The sequence below is a fragment of the Aedes albopictus genome, chromosome 1, assembly GCF_035046485.1.
Source record: "Aedes albopictus strain Foshan chromosome 1, AalbF5, whole genome shotgun sequence".
Lineage (NCBI taxonomy): Eukaryota > Metazoa > Arthropoda > Insecta > Diptera > Culicidae > Aedes > Aedes albopictus.
Genome location: NC_085136.1, coordinates 122157642 through 122167471, shown reverse-complemented (window position 1 = coordinate 122167471; position 9830 = coordinate 122157642).

Genomic DNA, 9830 nt, shown 5'->3' with positions numbered 1-9830 from the left:
TTCGTCCAACCTGCCAACTTCAAGCCCGAATTGAATCCAGTCACCACCATTCACCAGAATCCCACCGAAACATACTGCCCATAAAGTACACAATCAAATGGATGTTTTGGTTTCCAGATGGTAAGCCACCACACAACTCTTGGCTTGATGTAGGCATCGCCAGACCAAATCGCGGTATTTTTTTCCTGCGAAAAACCTCCGGATCCACAAACCAGAACCAGATATCTACACTTAACCCCGTTGTTGGTTAGCACGGCAGCGGTTGTTGTTTTCCCTCGGGAAGACTACTCCGATTTTCCTCGTAATTTTGCGGTGAAATGATGGGACTGGTGTGCGCGGGTGGAGGAGCAGGACGTGGCCCCCAGCAGCGATGGCGATGTGCCACTGGATTATACAATAAATAAATTCAATCAATTTCAATAAAGCGAATCACTCTCGTCCTGTCGTGCTATCTCCGCTCCGGTTTTCCAAGTGTATGTTTAGTACCATCAGCAGAACAGACATGAGCGAACGAACGAACGAACTGATGGTATGGCGCTTGGATCGCTTGGATTCGTTAGGGCTTTGATGTGGGTATGGATGGATACGGCACGCAACGTCCTCCCCACCATCCCGAGAACCAAGTTCAAGGAGGAAATGCTTCGTAACTAAATATATACGTGTCAGTTCAGATGGAAGGAAGCACGACGACTGCGATTGTGCGCTGCTCCTACCATCATCGGTAGACCGACCGCCTCCAACCAGGATATGCCAATTGGATTTGATCATCGATACCAACTGGCAGAGGGTACGTGATGCGTTGAACGTTGACATTAGCCAAGTGAGTGGTTCAGGATCACAGAGCGCATAGGTTGGAATTGTTGCGTGAGTGTCACTACAAAGGCGCTTATTGAGAACTGGAAGGAAATATGCGGTGCTTTTCCTGAGAAATCGAAGGGCTGTTACAGAAATTGACCTACATTTCTGTAATAGTGATTCAGTTTTGTTGATTGGATCTTACAAGTGGGCAATTTTTCTTGCTTTTATCGGCTGTTTGTGCCAGTACGAAGTTGGAATTCAATATAAACTTTTATTTTCAACAGCCTAAATTGTGTAGCGCTGGGAGCGGTTGTCCCTGGAAGAATCCCATTCGAGATTCTGAGAGAATCCCATTCGGGGTTCTTGAAGAATCCCATTCGGGGTTCTTGGAGAATCCCATTCGGGGTTCTTGGAGAATCCCATTCGGGGTTCTTGAAAATCCCTTTCGGGATTCTGGAGGAATCCCTTTCGAGATTCTGGATTAATCCCTTTCGAGATTCTGGAGGAATCCCTTTCGGGATTCTGGAGGAATCCCTTTCGGGATTCTGGAGGAATCCCTTTCGGGATTCTGGAGGAATCCCTTTCGGGATTATGGAGGAATCCCTTTCTGGATTCTGGAGGAATCCCATTCGAGATTCTGAGAGAATCCCATTCGGGGTTCTTGAAGAATCCCATTCGGGGTTCATGGAGAATCCCATTCGGGGTTCTTGGAGAATCCCATTCGGGGTTCTTGAAAATCCCTTTCGGGATTCTGGAGGAATCCCTTTCGAGATTCTGGAGGAATCCCATTCGAGATTCTGAGAGAATCCCATTCGGGGTTCTTGAAGAATCCCATTCGGGGTTCTTGGAGAATCCCATTCGGGGTTCTTGGAGAATCCCATTCGGGGTTCTTGAAAATCCCTTTCGGGATTCTGGAGGAATCCCTTTCTAGATTCTGGAGGAATCCCTTTCGGGATTCTGGAGGAATCCCTTTCGGGATTCTGGAGGAATCCCTTTCGGGATTTTGGGGAGAACACCTCCCAGGATTCCAGGAGAATCCCTCCCAGGATTCCGGGAGAATCCCTCCCAGGATTCCGGGAGAATCCCTCCCAGGATTCCGGGAGAATCCCTCCCAGGATTCCGGGAGAATCCCTCCCAGGATACCGGGAGAACCCTTCCCAGGATTCCTGGAGAATCCCTCCCAGGATTCCGGGAGAATCCCTCCCAGGATTCCGGGAGAATCCCTCCCAGGATTCCGGGAGAATCCCTCCCAGGATTCCGGGAGAATCCCTCCCAGGATTCCGGGAGAATCCCTCCCAGGATTCCGGGAGAATCCCTCCCAGGATTCCGGGAGAATCCCTCCCAGGATTCCGGGAGAATCCCTCCCAGGATTCCGGGAGAATCCCTCCCAGGATTCCGGGAGAATCCCTCCCAGGATTCCGGGAGAATCCCTCCCAGGATTCCGGGAGAATCCCTCCCAGGATTCCGGGAGAATCCCTCCCAGGATTCCGGGAGAATCCCTCCCAGGATTCCGGGAGAATCCCTCCCAGGATTCCGGGAGAATCCCTCCCAGGATTCCGGGAGAATCCCTCCCAGGATTCCGGGAGAATCCCTCCCAGGATTCCGGGAGAATCCCTCCCAGGATTCCGGGAGAATCCCTCCCAGGATTCCGGGAGAATCCCTCCCAGGATTCCGGGAGAATCCCTCCCAGGATTCCGGGAGAATCCCTCCCAGGAATCCGGGAGAATCCCTCCCAGGATTCCGGGAGAATCCCTCCCAGGATTCCGGGAGAATCCCTCCCAGGATTCCGGGAGAATCCCTCCCAGGATTCCGGGAGAATCCCTCCCAGGATTCCGGGAGAATCCCTCCCAGGATTCCGGGAGAATCCCTCCCAGGATTCCGGGAGAATCCCTCCCAGGATTCCGGGAGAATCCCTCCCAGGATTCCGGGAGAATCCCTCCCAGGATTCCGGGAGAATCCCTCCCAGGATTCCGGGAGAATCCCTCCCAGGATTCCGGGAGAATCCCTCCCAGGATTCCGGGAGAATCCCTCCCAGGATTCCGGGAGAATCCCTCCCAGGATTCCGGGAGAATCCCTCCCAGGATTCCGGGAGAATCCCTCCCAGGATTCCGGGAGAATCCCTCCCAGGATTCCGGGAGAATCCCTCCCAGGATTCCGGGAGAATCCCTCCCAGGATTCCGGGAGAATCCCTCCCAGGATTCCGGGAGAATCCCTCCCAGGATTCCGGGAGAATCCCTCCCAGGATTCCGGGAGAATCCCTCCCAGGATTCCGGGAGAATCCCTCCCAGGATTCCGGGAGAATCCCTCCCAGGATTCCGGGAGAATCCCTCCCAGGATTCCGGGAGAATCCCTCCCAGGATTCCGGGAGAATCCCTCCCAGGATTCCGGGAGAATCCCTCCCAGGATTCCGGGAGAATCCCTCCCAGGATTCCGGGAGAATCCCTCCCAGGATTCCGGGAGAATCCCTCCCAGGATTCCGGGAGAATCCCTCCCAGGATTCCGGGAGAATCCCTCCCAGGATTCCGGGATTCTGGACGAATCCCTTTCGGGATTCTGGACGAATCCCTTTCGGGATTCTGGACGAATCCCTCTCGGGATTCTGGACGAATCCCTTTCGGGATTCTGGACGAATCCCTTTCGGGATTCTGGACGAATCCCTTTCGGGATTCTGGACGAATCCCTTTCGGGATTCTGGACGAATCCCTTTCGGGATTCTGGACGAATCCCTTTCGGGATTCTGGACGAATCCCTTTCGGGATTCTGGACGAATCCCTTTCGGGATTCTGGACGAATCCCTTTCGGGATTCTGGACGAATCCCTTTCGGGATTCTGGACGAATCCCTTTCGGGATTCTGGACGAATCCCTTTCGGGATTCTGGACGAATCCCTTTCGGGATTCTGGACGAATCCCTTTCGGGATTCTGGACGAATCCCTTTCGGGATTCTGGACGAATCCCTTTCGGGATTCTGGACGAATCCCTTTCGGGATTCTGGACGAATCCCTTTCGGGATTCTGGACGAATCCCTTTCGGGATTCTGGACGAATCCCTTTCGGGATTCTGGACGAATCCCTTTCGGGATTCTGGACGAATCCCTTTCGGGATTCTGGACGAATCCCTTTCGGGATTCTGGACGAATCCCTTTCGGGATTCTGGACGAATCCCTTTCGGGATTCTGGACGAATCCCTTTCGGGATTCTGGACGAATCCCTTTCGGGATTCTGGACGAATCCCTTTCGGGATTCTGGACGAATCCCTTTCGGGATTCTGGACGAATCCCTTTCGGGATTCTGGACGAATCCCTTTCGGGATTCTGGACGAATCCCTTTCGGGATTCTGGACGAATCCCTTTCGGGATTCTGGACGAATCCCTTTCGGGATTCTGGACGAATCCCTTTCGGGATTCTGGACGAATCCCTTTCGGGATTCTGGACGAATCCCTTTCGGGATTCTGGACGAATCCCTTCCAGGATTCTGGACGAATTCCTTTCAGGATTCTGGACGAATCCCTTTCAGGATTCTGGACGAATCCCTTTCAGGATTCTGGACGAATCCCTTTCAGGATTCTGGACGAATCCCTTTCAGGATTCTGGACGAATCCATTTCAGGATTCTGGATGAATCCCTTCCAGGATTCTGGGGAAATCCCTTCCAGGATTCTGGGGAAATCACTACCAGAATCCCTTCCTTATGCTTGATGAATCCCTTTCTTACCAATTTATTAATTATCACCCTCATTCACGAATCAGCTCTCACTCATTCATAAAAAAATAAGCTGTATTAAATGGCTGCAGTCGGTTTAGATTATTCCTTAGCGGTCGTCGGTACTGTTCTATGTTGATGACCAAATGTTATGGGCGCAGATACATTTTTGGCAGAGACGTTAAAATTGTTTCCTCAAATACAAAAGGCATGTATGAACATGTCATTAAATCAATTATTTATACCTTTAAATACATGGGGAGTTTTTCACAGCTTCCCAGACATAAGTATCTGAAAAAAAAATCTACCATGCCAACCATAACGAGACACTATCGAGCCAACTACAGCCATTCTACTCGTTGAATTTTTGACGAAACCGTTTCGAATCAACCAAATGACTCCAAGTGGAAACCTCTTTTTCGTTTCGTTCCTTACAACTTCTTACCCAACCCAAAAAAAAAAACAGTAAAGAATAGAGTGCACTTGAAGAATGGAAAATTTCCGTCCTCCACCAGCCAGCCAGCAGCGGCGAGCCCAAGCCAAGCAGCTCACAATGTGACCAAACTGCCGGAAAAATGGGAGGAAAATTGAAAACTACTCCCCGGACGAAGGAACAATTCACCCGAAAACAAATGAGGGTCGAGATAAGTGTTTTCCATCAACACTTGTTCTTATTTTATTCTTTGTGTTCGGGCCGCCCTTTCTCTCGGGTTTTTCTTCTTCTAGGTGCCTCAGCTGGTCGATGGAACTTGTACCCAGTCTATAAAGCGAAAAGCCATTCCGTCCGGTCGTCCTCGGACAATTGGGCATAGACGTGGAGACGCAGACAGTGCCGTCGCAACAGAAGCTGTGGTACTCGCTGCCAAGGGAGAATTTTCGGCTAAAGAAACCATGTGGTTCATAACCGAATAAAGGCAACTTTGAACGAATCGGTGATGAAGATTAGTGCTGGGATGGAGGCGTGGTTTGGGTCTGATGGTGCAGACTTTTCGGTCAACAAGAGAAACATCTCTATGCAAATTTTTCGAACGCTTGCTTCATCGAGTTCATTTGGGTTTTGGTTTATGCGCCTTTCTGTGTCCATTTGAGCACGAAAAAAGGTTGGATATAACAAATGGATTCAGATGGGTGAGGTAAGTGGAATCGTTTAACAAATGGTTCCATTTCCGGATGGCAATTCTCTCTCTGATTTCATTAAATCTATTTAGAGACATTTAATACTAATCTCGAGTTCTGGCAATTTTCATTCTTTTTAAATGTGCTGAGACGGAGGAATAATATTGGAAGTTTAGTCGAATGACAACTTGTCGAAAGTACACTCCTTGATGATAAGACATTTATTATTGGACATCGGTATTGCATAAAAATGACCTATATTCAAAAGAAACGAAATCTCACGAAATGCTAACCGTTCCAATATCTAAACATAGCTTGTTTATGGAACTGGAAAGAATTCTCTTAAAAATGAGTTATCCTTGATGAATAAACTTGAAAGAAGTGTATGTGTTCCAAAGACAGGAGAAACTTTCGACGAAAAGTTAGCAACGCTGACAATGTCAATGAAAACTACACCTAGGAAACAGGTAACAAGTATCAGAAGGCCGGCTCCAGAGGCACGTTATCCTCCATTTGGGACATTTGTGCCATCGCCATAATAATAGCCTATTTCATCATCTACCTGAGGGAATAGGAAGGAAATAAGGATAAGGATGGGGATAATGACAGGTAGAAAAATAGGAAAAAATACCCTGGAAGAAGGTACTAACGCATAAGCGTATCACAAAAAAGGGCAACTATAACACTGTTCGACAAAAAAAAACTTTTGCCGTGATCAGAGACCCCATTAGTAGGGCATAAAAGCGCATGGAAAATGTAGAAAAATGCCGTTTTCAAATCTGTTGGAGCACCCCTAGAAACTTTTTGAGATGAGTTTGAATTTTATTCATTTTTGAAGGTTCGACAAGAGTTTTAGAAATCATCATAAACACATTTGAAATACAATATCTTTGAAATGCAGTTTTGTGCACCGCTGAAATTTTCACAGATCTGAGAAGCAACTTTGATAAATAACTAGTCAAAATTTCTACCTATTACGACATTCCGTTTCATTGATACATATCCGCGAAGGCTTAACTCTGACTTATATAGTGAAAATCTTTTAGGTTTTTTTAATCTAATCCTATAAAGCACCCATATTCATATCCATTTAAAAACTTCTATACGTTAATGCCGTGCAGCGTCAGTCTTTCGGATACTTCGAACGCCTCGGAATATTGGATGGATTTCCGCTCCAGTAGGAGAAAACGTTTCTTTACAAGTTCTCCACTACCCAAGCAGCACCTGCAACATCATCCAAAATATGGTTTTCTATGCTTTGGTCTAAAAGAGTTGCAATAAAAGCGCACGCAACTTCCATCTTGTCAGTTGAGTTGCATTTAAACTCCAAATATCGTTAAGTTGCAGCTTTGTTTCATAGGTACAAACAACATCGTATTTAACATCGATTTATGGAGGCGGAGCTTACACATTCCTCAGTGGCAATACAGTCAGCTTGCATTAAATGTGCTATGTAACACACATGAAACATCTTACTCTGGTTTGTTTGTTCAGATTAGGTTCCAAATGTGTTGCGGGAAAACTTGCGCGTCTTTTCATTTTGACAGCTTTCGAACTTGTGGCAAAGACGGTACAATGAAGTAACGCGTAACTTCAGTAGCTTTTATGGTGCATTGAGCAGCAAATCTTTCACAGAGCTTCTGGTGTAGTATGTAAGGTGAGTGGTTAATACTCCTGGTGTCCATGGTTCGAGTCTGAATATATATTTTTCATTTTTTTATCATTCCCCCTGGTTCATGTTGCATAACGATTTAAAATTTGCGCTTTTTGCGTTTCAAAGAAGAAGCAATTGTGTTGTGTTGTCCTTAATTAGAACAGTGAATAAATTGCACTGATGTTGCTGGTACTGGCTTTGAAACAAGTCGTGTTGCTTGGGTAGGTCACTAGATGTGACGTCCGTTTCCTAGTGTTAATGTATTTTTCAGTCTGTGACTGAAGAAGATAAAAATTGTATTTCAAACATCTGGTTTAACTAAGTATGATTCTGGAAAGTTATACGAGAAATTTTAGGATAAGATTACAAAGGATCCACAGGAAGAACGTTAGATTAATTCATTGAGGTCAGCATGAGTGTTTTAAGGAAAAAAAATTACATATAAATTTAATGTTCTAATTGCAGTTTTCAAAAACTTTTTTGTCGCTTATGAAAATGAACAAAGTTTATTGTAACATTTGACATCAAATGTTAATTTCATTATCATGTTTAAATACCAATAAACTGCAATTTTGAATGCGATGGATTAGGATCACAATTCAGCCAAAATACACTTCGTCCACTTAATTCAAGGAAGTATTTTGTTTTGATCGAATTTCGAGTCGTGCCCAAATTTAAATATCCATATATCGCTTATGGATGAGAATGCTTTTCAATAATTTGGTGTGTGCCTAAGCAACCGTTCCAGATTGCTTGACCTGGTGGATATCAAGCAATTCCATGTTCTTAAAAATTTAAATACGATGCGGAAAATATATTCAAATTCCAACGACCTCTACATTGAAACAAATTTGGACTAAATACATTATATTAAATAACTCGCCTTAGTGCTTCTGGATAGATAGTATTTAACACTATATTAACAAATAGGGTCTAGGGCCATTTAAGCAGGAGCACCTATTTTGGGCACTTGCTGCTATAACTCAGTCAATTCCAAACCGATTGACTTGAATTGTTGCACATAGCTAGATACTATGCGTATCTGATCGTGTCTCAAAAATCAAGTCAATCGGTCTAAATTGACTGAGTCATAGACACATGTGCCCAAAATAGGTAATCCTGCCCAAATGGTTCCAGACCCTATGCCGCTGGAACTAATAAAGCAATTTTACAATCGTGGAGGAATGTCCTCCATTTGTCATGTAGTGAAATATTTCCAATCTTAATCTCAAGTTCAATAATGTATTGAACTTGAGATTAAGATTGGAAATATTTCACTACATGACAAATTCAATTAATTTCCTAAAAGTGTCTTCAATGGTAATGCCCCAACATACACATTCTGTATTGTGAAACTTACTAAAATGTGATGAAAACAACGATTACTAAAAGTAAATGGAGATGGTTCTGATTTTTGGCTTGCATTTTTTAGGGTTGTATTGTTTTGAACAGTCATGAACTTTTTTTTTTCTTACTGATTGCAAAATATAAATGTATTAGATTTTATTTTTATTTTTACACAGGCTTACCACGTTAGTAATTTGAAAAATCGATCGGATTTTCTTCTCGAAAATTTAAATTCAATTTTTTAGATCATAAGTGAAGCATTTCGAAGTCAAATCAAAGTAAAATGGTTATTTTGTTATGATTAGATAAGGATAGGGGCTTGCTTTTTGTGATTGAATAAAGAGAAAACTTCAAGGAGTTGTATTATGTAAGTCATATTTGATTCTTCCCGGATATGTATCAATGAAATGGAACGTCGTAATAGGCTGAAATTTTGACTAGTTATTTATCAAAGTTACTTCTCAGATCTGTGAAAATTTCAGCAGTGCACAAAATTGTACTTCAAAGATATTGTATTTCAAAAGTGTTTATGATGATTTCTAAAGCTCGTTTCAAACCTTCAAAAATGAATAAAATTCTAACTTATCTCAAAAAGTTTCTAGGGGTGCTCCAACAGATTTGAAAACGGCATTTTTTTTACATTTTCCATGCGCTTTTATGCCCTACTAATGGGGTCTCTGATCACGGCAAAATTTTTTTTTTGTCGGACAGTGTAATAGCAAGCAAAGCAAAGCAAAGATAACCGTACACATCGTAGTTGCTACTCCGTGATTGACCAGAACAATCGAAGTTGCACAGAGAGCCAATGAATGTGAAAGCTTGGGACTAGCTAACCATTCTCAATGTGCACAATTCGAGAGTTCAGCTATTTAAAGTCAATAACGGCGCTGGCCACGTCCCAGACAACCAGTCATCGTATAAGATGTTGCATAAGATGATAAAGTGGAGGCCTTATGCGTGCATGCCTCCATTTAGGCGCATGTAAAATGTACGCATATCGCCTCCACTTTAACATCTTATGCAGCATCTTATACGATGACTGGTTGTCTGGGGTCCTTACGGTCATCAGGAAAGGGAAGGAATGTTAGTTCGACAACCGTTGCTACTAGAAACCGTGGAATCCACAGCATCCCCACAGTTGTCACAGGAAGGAATGGTAGTTAGTAGGGTAGGGTAAGGTGTGGATCTAGGAGCCACCTCTGTTAGGTGATATGA